Source organism: Procambarus clarkii, chromosome 3 (genome assembly GCF_040958095.1).
Source record: "Procambarus clarkii isolate CNS0578487 chromosome 3, FALCON_Pclarkii_2.0, whole genome shotgun sequence".
Lineage (NCBI taxonomy): Eukaryota > Metazoa > Arthropoda > Malacostraca > Decapoda > Cambaridae > Procambarus > Procambarus clarkii.
In genome coordinates, this window is record NC_091152.1 from 2666070 (window position 1) to 2676181 (window position 10112).

The window sequence follows — 10112 nt, forward strand, 5'->3', positions numbered from 1 at the left end:
TGAGGACAGAACAGCTGGTGGAGGACAGCTGTGAGGACAGAACAGCTGGTGGAGGACAGCTGTGAGGACAGAACAGCTGGTAGTGGACAGCTGTGAGGACAGAACAGCAGGTGGTGGACAGCTGTGAGGACAGAACAGCAGGTGGAGGACAGCTGTGAGGACAGAACAGCTGGTGGTGGACAGCTGTGAGGACAGAACAGCTGGTGGAGGACAGCTGTGAGGACAGAACAGCTGGTGGTGGACAGCTGTGAGGACAGAACAGCTGTGAGGAGAGAACAGCTGGTGGAGGACAGCTGTGAGGACAGAACAGCTGGTGGTGGTCAGCTGTGAGGACAGAACAGCTGTGAGGAGAGAACAGCTGGTGGAGGACAGCTTTGAGGACAGAACAGCTGGTGGTGGACAGCTGTGAGGACAGAACAGCAGGTGGTGGACAGCTGTGAGGACAGAACAGCTGGTGGTGGACAGCTGTGAGGACAGAACAGCTGGTGGAGGACAGCTGTGAGGACAGAACAGGTGGTGGAGGACAGCTGTGAGGACAGAACAGCTGGTGGTGGACAGCTGTGAGGACAGAACAGCTGGTGGAGGACAGCTGTGAGGACAGAACAGCTGGTGGTGGACAGCTGTGAGGACAGAACAGCTGGTGGGGGACAGCTGTGAGGACAGAACAGCTGGTGGTGGACAGCTGTGAGGACAGAACAGCAGGTGGAGGACAGCTGTGAGGACAGAACAGCAGGTGGAGGACAGCTGTGAGGACAGAACAGCAGGTGGAGGACAGCTGTGAGGACAGAACAGCTGGTGGTGGACAGCTGTGAGGACAGAACAGCTGGTGGTGGACAGCTGTGAGGACAGAACAGCAGGTGGAGGACAGCTGTGAGGACAGAACAGCTGGTGGTGGACAGCTGTGAGGACAGAACAGCTGGTGGAGGACAGCTGTGAGGACAGAACAGCTGGTGGAGGACAGCTGTGAGGACAGAACAGCAGGTGGAAGACAGCTGTGAGGACAGAACAGCAGGTGGTGGACAGCTGTGAGGACAGAACAGCTGGTGGGGGACAGCTGTGAGGACAGAACAGCTGTGAGGACAGAACAGCTGGTGGTGGACAGCTGTGAGGACAGAACAGCTGGTGGTGGACAGCTGTGAGGACAGAACAGCTGGTGGGGGACAGCTGTGAGGACAGAACAGCTGGTGGTGGACAGCTGTGAGGACAGAACAGCTGGTGGGGGACAGCTGTGAGGACAGAACAGCTGGTGGTGGACAGCTGTGAGGACAGAACAGCTGGTGGTGGACAGCTGTGAGGACAGAACAGCTGGTGGTGGACAGCTGTGAGGACAGAACAGCTGGTGGTGGACAGCTGTGAGGACAGAACAGCTGGTGGTGGACAGCTGTGAGGACAGAACAGCTGGTGGGGGACAGCTGTGAGGACAGAACAGCTGGTGGAGGACAGCTGTGAGGACAGAACAGCTGGTGGTGGACAGCTGTGAGGACAGAACAGCTGGTGGTGGACAGCTGTGAAGACAGAACAGCTGGTGGTGGACAGCTGTGAGGACAGAACAGCTGGTGGTGGACAGCTGTGAGGACAGAACAGCTGGTGGTGGACAGCTGTGAGGACAGAACAGCTGGTAGTGGACAGCTGTGAGGACAGAACAGCTGGTGGTGGACAGCTGTGAGGACAGAACAGCTGGTAGTGGACAGCTGTGAGGACAGAACAGCAGGTGGTGGACAGCTGTGAGGACAGAACAGCAGGTGGAGGACAGCTGTGAGGAGAGAACAGCTGGTGGTGGACAGCTGTGAGGACAGAACAGCTGTGAAGAGAGAACAGCTGGTGGAGGACAGCTGTGAGGACAGAACAGCTGGTGGTGGACAGCTGTGCGGACAGAACAGCTGGTGGTGGACAGCTGTGAGGACAGAACAGCAGGTGGTGTACAGCTGTGAGGACAGAACAGCTGGTGGTGGACAGCTATGAGGACAGAACAGCTGGTGGTGGACAGCTGTGAGGACAGAACAGCTGGTGGTGGACAGCTGTGAGGACAGAACAGCAGGTGGTGGACAGCTGTGAGGACAGAACAGCTGGTGGTGGACAGCTATGAGGACAGAACAGCTGGTGGTGGACAGCTGTGAGGAAAGAACAGCTGGTGGTGGACAGCTATGAGGACAGAACAGCTGGTGGTGGACAGCTGTGAGGACAGAACAGCTGGTGGAGGACAGCTGTGAGGACAGAACAGCTGGTGGTGGACAGCTGTGAGGACAGAACAGCTGGTGGTGGACAGCTGTGAGGACAGAACAGCTGTGAGGAGAGAACAGCTGGTGGAGGACAGCTGTGAGGACAGAACAGCTGGTGGTGGACAGCTGTGAGGACAGAACAGCTGTGAGGAGAGAACAGCTGGTGGAGGACAGCTGTGAGGACAGAACAGCTGGTGGAGGACAGCTGTGAGGACAGAACAGCTGGTGGTGGACAGCTGTGAGGACAGAACAGCTGTGAGGAGAGAACAGCTGGTGGAGGACAGCTGTGAGGACAGAACAGCTGGTGGTGGACAGCTGTGAGGACAGAACAGCTGGTGGTGGACAGCTGTGAGGACAGAACAGCAGGTGGTGGACAGCTGTGAGGACAGAACAGCTGGTGGTGGACAGCTGTGAGGACAGATCAGCATGTGCAGCAGCTGCTGGGAGGAGCTGCAACAGTGTGGTCCACCACAGGGACCAACAGTGTGGTCCACCACAGGGACCAACAGTGTGGTCCACCACAGGGACCAACAGTGTGGTCCACCACAGGGACCAACAGTGTGGTCCACCACAGTGTGGTCCACCACAGGGACCAACAGTGTGGTCCACCACAGGGACCAACAGTGTGGTCCACCACAGGGACCAACAGTGTGGACCACCACAGGGACCAACAGTGTGGTCCACCACAGGGACCAACAGTGTGGTCCACCACAGGGACCAACAGGGTGGTCCACCACAGGGACCAACAGTGTGGTCCACCACAGGGACCAACAGTGTGGTCCACCACAGGGACCAACAGTGTGGTCCACCACAGGGACCAACAGTGTGGTCCACCACAGGGACCAACAGTGTGGTCCACCACAGGGACCAACAGTGTGGTCCACCACAGGGACCAACAGTGTGGTCCACCACAGGGACCAACAGTGTGGTCCACCACAGGGACCAACAGTGTGGTCCACCACAGGGACCAACAGTGTGGTCCACCACAGGGACCAACAGGGTGGTCCACCACAGGGACCAACAGTGTGGTCCACCACAGGGACCAACAGTGTGGTCCACCACAGGGACCAACAGTGTGGTCCACCACAGGGACCAACAGTGTGGTCCACCACAGGGACCAACAGTGTGGTCCACCACAGGGACCAACAGTGGACCAGAGGGACGTCACATCACTGGACATCTCCTCCATCAGTGTACTGACGTCCTCACACTGAGAGCCTTGTCACCCTTGTCATTTAGAGCTTGAGCCGTTAATGATGACAAACACACACCCAGAGCCTCAGGTCTCCTCCCCTAACACGCCTAAAGTAGAAATATTTCATGTTTATTTTAGTTTTAGGATATCATATTATTTTTGCATTTTTCGAATTTTGATGTAATGATATCTTTACGATGCTTATAATAGGAAAAATGTGTACAGTATTTATACAGGGGCATAATTAGTGATTTGATCCTTGTTAATTATGATTTACTGAATAATATATAAAGTATATTGATATGCTGGAAGAGATAACCGGCGGAGCCCGGGTCTCTCTCACTCTTTTGCGCCCCGGTCCAACCCGGGCCTGGACCGGTTCGCGCTCTGCGTCAACCGGTCAGGCCCAAATTTATTATTGTTTCTTTGATTTGATGAAGTAATGTTGCAATGTTGCAGATCACTCTGGAGGGGAGGGGGGGGGGATAGTCCTGCGTGTGAGAAGTCTATATAACTCCTCTATTTATACTTTCACTACACGATCCTTTTTGACATCTTTTATTGTTGCTGAAACTGCCACCTGAAGTTGCAGTTTCACCTAAACCGGTGTTCCCTAAACGAACTGTAGGATGGGGATTATGTTTCTTTTGCAATCAAAAACATTCTCTGTACAAATGTACTAATTACCCTAGTAGAGACACAAGAGTCAGACGACTCAAACAGTTACACAAATGTACTAGGTGTCTCAAATCACAAAATGTTAATAGCTGTGACACCCCACTGAACACCTGCAATAGGTGTAGAAGGGGCAAGCATCATGCTGCACTGTGCAAATTTGTCAAAAAAATTATTTTAATCCTAGAATAGGAAATAGAGAATGTACACCAGTACAGTGCTGCAAGGTGGGAGAAGTTTACAGTGTAATATCACCAGCGTCTCATGTGGATGCTGTCTTGCCTACTGCCCAACTCCTAGTAAAGAATAAAGGTACCAAGATCACCACTCGTGGACTATTGATCAAGGATCCCAGAGAACTTTCATTACTCAGAAAACAGCAGAGGCACTAAACTTAAAACATATCACACAGGTAAAATTAAACCTGTCAGGGTTCATGATTAATCGAGGACCCCAACATTATTCAGTAGTTCAACCGCTCGTACGTCTAGGTGGTTATGCCAAGGCTATCCAAGCCATTGTTGTAGATCAAATACCATTTGACCTAAATCTTAAGGGTCTAAGGTATACAGCCAAGTTCTTGCAGGAACATGGAATTAAATTGGCTGACAACCAGTTAACATTTGACCGCCTTAATGATGTAAATTTACTAGTAGGAGCAGACCACTACTACCAGTTCATCACTGGACATGTAAAACGATTGGGCATGAATATGCTCCAATCTGCAGGTGGCTACTTACTGACAGGTAAACTTTTTAACCTGAAGAAGCCTATGCCTGCCAACAATAACAGAAATTAGTCATCAGTAAATCAATTCTCCAGCAACAAGCTAAATGAGAAACCCAGCTGAGTAATAAACCTAGACTGAGTATAGTACAATTAGTATTCGCCGAGATGTTTCATAGCTCTCAGTGGGAAATCAGTGGTGTGTAACCTAAACAGGTACATGTCACAGCGACCAAGCCATTAAACCCACTGTAGACCTAGAATTATTCTCGACGAGTAATAATTGATCACACTCAGTCTCCCTAGGTAATTAATAATATTAGGCTAGAGAATGTGGCACTCCCTAGGTAATTAATAATATTAGGCTAGAGAATCTAGCACTCCCTAGGTAATCAATAATATTAGGCTAGAGAATCTGGCACTCCCTAGGTAATTAATAATATTAGGCTAGAGAATGTGGCACTCCCTAGGTAATTAATAATATTAGGCTAGAGAATGTGGCACTCCCTAGGTAATTAATAATATTAGGCTAGAGAATCTGGCACTCCCTAGGTAATTAATAATATTAGGCTAGAGAATCTGGCACTCCCTAGGTAATTAATAATATTAGGCTAGAGAATCTGGCACTCCCTAGGTAATTAATAATATTAGGCTAGAGAATCTGGCACTCCCTAGGTAATTAATAATATTAGGCTAGAGAATCTGGCACTCCCTAGGTAATTAATAATAGTAGGCTAGAGAATCTGGCACTCCCTAGGTAATTAATAATAGTAGGCTAGAGAATCTAGCACCCAATGCACCCAGCATTTCATGAATATAACAGTAATACGAAGTCATCAAGAAACTTCTACACCTGTAAATTCACCATGACCAAGGTCCATAATAACTGCGCTTAAGGTTTGCCAAGACCTTAAGCGTTTGCCAAACCTTAAGCGCAGTTATTATGGACCTTGGTCATGGTGAATTTACAGGTGTAGAAGTTTCTTGATGACTTCGTATTACTGTTATATTCATGAAATGCTGGGTGCATTGGGTGCTAGATTCTCTAGCCTACTATTATTAATTACCTAGGGAGTGCCAGATTCTCTAGCCTACTATTATTAATTACCTAGGGAGTGCCAGATTCTCTAGCCTACTATTATTAATTACCTAGGGAGTGCCAGATTCTCTAGCCTAATATTATTAATTACCTAGGGAGTGCCAGATTCTCTAGCCTAATATTATTAATTACCTAGGGAGTGCCAGATTCTCTAGCCTAATATTATTAATTACCTAGGGAGTGCCACATTCTCTAGCCTAATATTATTAATTACCTAGGGAGACTGAGTGTGATCAATTATTACTCGTCGAGAATAATTCTAGTTCTCTATTATAATATTCTCTATTATAATATTACTATTCGAGAATAATATTCAGTTCTCTAATATTACATTACCTTGAGCTAATTCAAAACTTAGTTATATCATTAGTCAGAATGACTGCTGCACCACAGTGCATATTAAATCAAATTTACTTCTGCCTCAGTGCAGACATTTGCACATTTGAGTTTGGTGTGATCATGATGCTGAGTGATGTTATTGTCTAGTAACTCAACAGTTACAAGTCACAGTGACCCTAGACAGTGACCTTACTGTAGTATCAGAGTCTCCTTGATCTTGCATGACCCAATGATTAATAGTTCTTAATGTATAATAATGTAGAATACAACTTATACAATAATGGTATCAGTTCTTGAGAACATTTTCTGAGTTTGCAGAACAATTTAGCGACTAAGTAATGGCTTACACAAGGGCCCGGCTGTGTCTCTTGATTGTGATTGGCTCACACAAGGGCCGGGCTGTGTCTCTTGACAGTGATTGGTTCACACAAAGGCCGGGCTGTGACTTGACAGTGATTGGCTCAGACAAGGGCCGGGCTGTGTCTTGACAGTGATTGGCTCAGACAAGGGCCGGGTTGTGTCTTGACAGTGATTGGCTCAGACAAGGGCCGGACTGTGTCTTGACAGTGATTGGCTCAGACAAGGGCCGGGCTGTGTCATGACAGTGATTGGCTCACACAAGGGCCGGGCTGTGTCTTGACAGTGATTGGCTCAGACAAGGGCCGGGCTGTGTCTTGACAGTGATTGGCTCAGACAAGGGCCGGGTTGTGTCTTGACAGTGATTGGCTCAGACAAGGGCCGGGCTGTGTCTTGACAGTGATTGGTTCAGACAAGGGCCGGGTTGTGTCTTGACAGTGATTGGCTCAGACAAGGGCCGGGCTGTCTTGACAGTGATTGGCTCAGACAAGGGCCGGACTGTGTCTTGACAGTGATTGGCTCAGACAAGGGCCGGGTTGTGTCTTGACAGTGATTGGCTCAGACAAGGGCCGGGCTGTCTTGACAGTGATTGGCTCAGACAAGGGCCGGGTTGTGTCTTGACGGTGATTGGCTCACACAAGGGCGGGGCTGGCCAACACAGGCCAGGGAACGGGTCAGAGAGTGACGGACAGACCAACACAGCAGCAACTCAGATTAATTTACACAACCTTTTTTTTAACCCTCCTCTCTGTGTAACTGTGGCTGCTGGCCACTGATCAAGCAGTCTGTGAGTATACGCGTTCAGCATGTTGTTGGCAACAGCTCCAGTGATCAATTAGTGTGATGAATAAGTGACCTGTCCTGAGAGTCTTATTATAGTGATACAATCAGCTCAATAATATATGTTACAACTATACAACAAGAGGTGAAAAGATACAGCTGTATCACCCTGAGAAATACAATGGTTCGCCCGGCGTGATAGTGTCACACTCCTCAATACAGTGAGCAACCATGCTTGTTATTAGTGATAATATATTCAAATGTATAATAATAAATAATTAATTTGCAAAGTTTCTATTTAAAATGCTTCACTACACAAGCTTAATGTATATTATTTTATTCTTATGAAAAGTTCATTAATATGGAAAATATACATTGTATTGTAACAAGGTAAATATGATAGTTAAGTGTGAGGTGTGGAGTTAGAGGACTAAGAGCAAGACAATGCTAAGACAGCGCCTCAAGGGCGAGGGTTGTGCCCTAGTGGAGGTCCACCCTCACTCTCCCCTCCCCCCCTCCCCCTCACACTCCACACACCTCACACATTCACCCTCATGAGTAAATGTGGATTCTATATAAAAACGTAATCAAAACGGAAACTGCGGAAGGCAGATGGGATATATATATATATTGTCAACTTTTCCCTTCCAACAAGCCATTCAGGCTTGTTCGCATATTACATATATATATATATATGTATATATATATATATATATATATATATATATATATATATATATATATATATATATATATATATATATATATATATATATATATATATATATATATAAGCCTATACTTGCATAACCACAAGTGAAGATTAACAATCTTTGGACAACACCCACCAGTGGGCCTCGAACCCAGAAAGCACAACTACCTTCCAGTAGCTGCCATAACTAGTACGCCTTAACCCACTACACCATCAGACCCTACAAAATATATATATATATATATATATATATATATATATATATTCATATATATATATATATATATATATATATATATATAAATATATATATATATAAAAAAAAATAAAAAAAAATAAATTTATATATATATATATATATATATATATATATATATATATATATATATATATATGCGGAAAATCCACAGAGAAATATGAAATGAGGTGAACGTTTCGGCTTGTTAAAGCCTTTGTCAACACCAGACTGAGTCAGTCTGGTGTTGACAAAGGCTTTAACAAGCCGAAACGTTCACCTCATTTCATATTTCTCTGTGGATTTTCCGCATAAAATGATCAGTGTTTTGTGATCATCAATTGCATATATATATATATATATATATATATATATATATATATATATATATATATATATATATATATATATATATATATATATATGTCGTACCTAGTAGCCAGAACGCAGTTCTCAGCCTACTATGCAAGGCCCGATTTGCCTAATGAGCCAAGTTTTCCTGAATTAATATATTTTCTCTAATTTTTTTCTTATGAAATGATAAAGCTACCCATTTCATTATGTATGAGGTCAATTTTTTTTAATTGGAGTTAAAATTAACGTAGATATATGACCGAACCTAACCAACCCTACCTAACCTAACCTAACCTATCTATATAGGTTAGGTTAGGTTAGGTGGCCGAAAAAGTTAGGTTAGGTTAGGTTAGGTAGTCGAAAAAACATTAATTCATGAAAACTTGGCTTATTAGGCAAATCGGGCCTTGCATAGTAGGCTGAGAAGTGCGTTCTGGCTACTAGGTACGACATATATATATATATATATATATATATATATATATATATATATATATATATATATATATATATATATATATATATATATATATATATATATATATATATATATATAGTGTGTGTGTCTAACCTTAGCACGACACAATCCATCGATCCCGTGTCTACTACATCACCCGCTAATTGGTTGCTGTAAATCAACAACCCTCTTACCAAACCAGTATTTATCCAGGTCTTTCCTGCCTCCAAGATTTCCCCTCGCCATATTTCTGGTGTGGTTGGTGCCGAGGGCTCGTAAAACAAGGATAAAGTTAGGTAATTATCCTGAGGAAGCTCTGAGCCATTACAACAGTATAGTACCTGGCAGGGATGAGGATTAGCATATAGGATAGGACGGGGGAAAGGAATAGTGCGCCCAGTTACCGGGACGAGCGAGGATTGAACGTGGTTCTGCAAGAAATGTGTTTGCTAAGGTATTTAGGGTCATTTTTGCTTGTTGGCAACGCAGGTCTGACAGGCTGGATTGATCCTCCCCTTGCTGGTACCTTGCGATAATTTCGGGGTTCAATGTCCCCGCGGCCCGGTCCCCGGCCAAGCCTCCTGGTTGCTATACTGGTCAAGCAGGGTGTTGGACGCGGCGGCTCGCAGCCTGACGTATCAATCACAGCCTGGTGTATCAGCCCCAAGTGCATTTCCACCACAGTTGCCAAACTACTGGGTATACCTATTTACTGCTCGGTGAACAGAGGCACTAGGTGATAGGAAAAAAAAATTTCCATAACGCCGGAGTTCAAACTCGGGTGTCCTGACTGTGAATCATGAACGGGAGTCGAACCAGGGTCTGCGTTACTCCTAGCGATTCAGGTATTCATAAAATATTCCTTGTGAGAGAATGTTGCATTATGAAGGTGCTTGTATGTCTTCTCTCCAGTGATGGTGTGAGTGTCTTCCAGAAGTGTTAAGCTGCCAGGGATGTGAGGTGT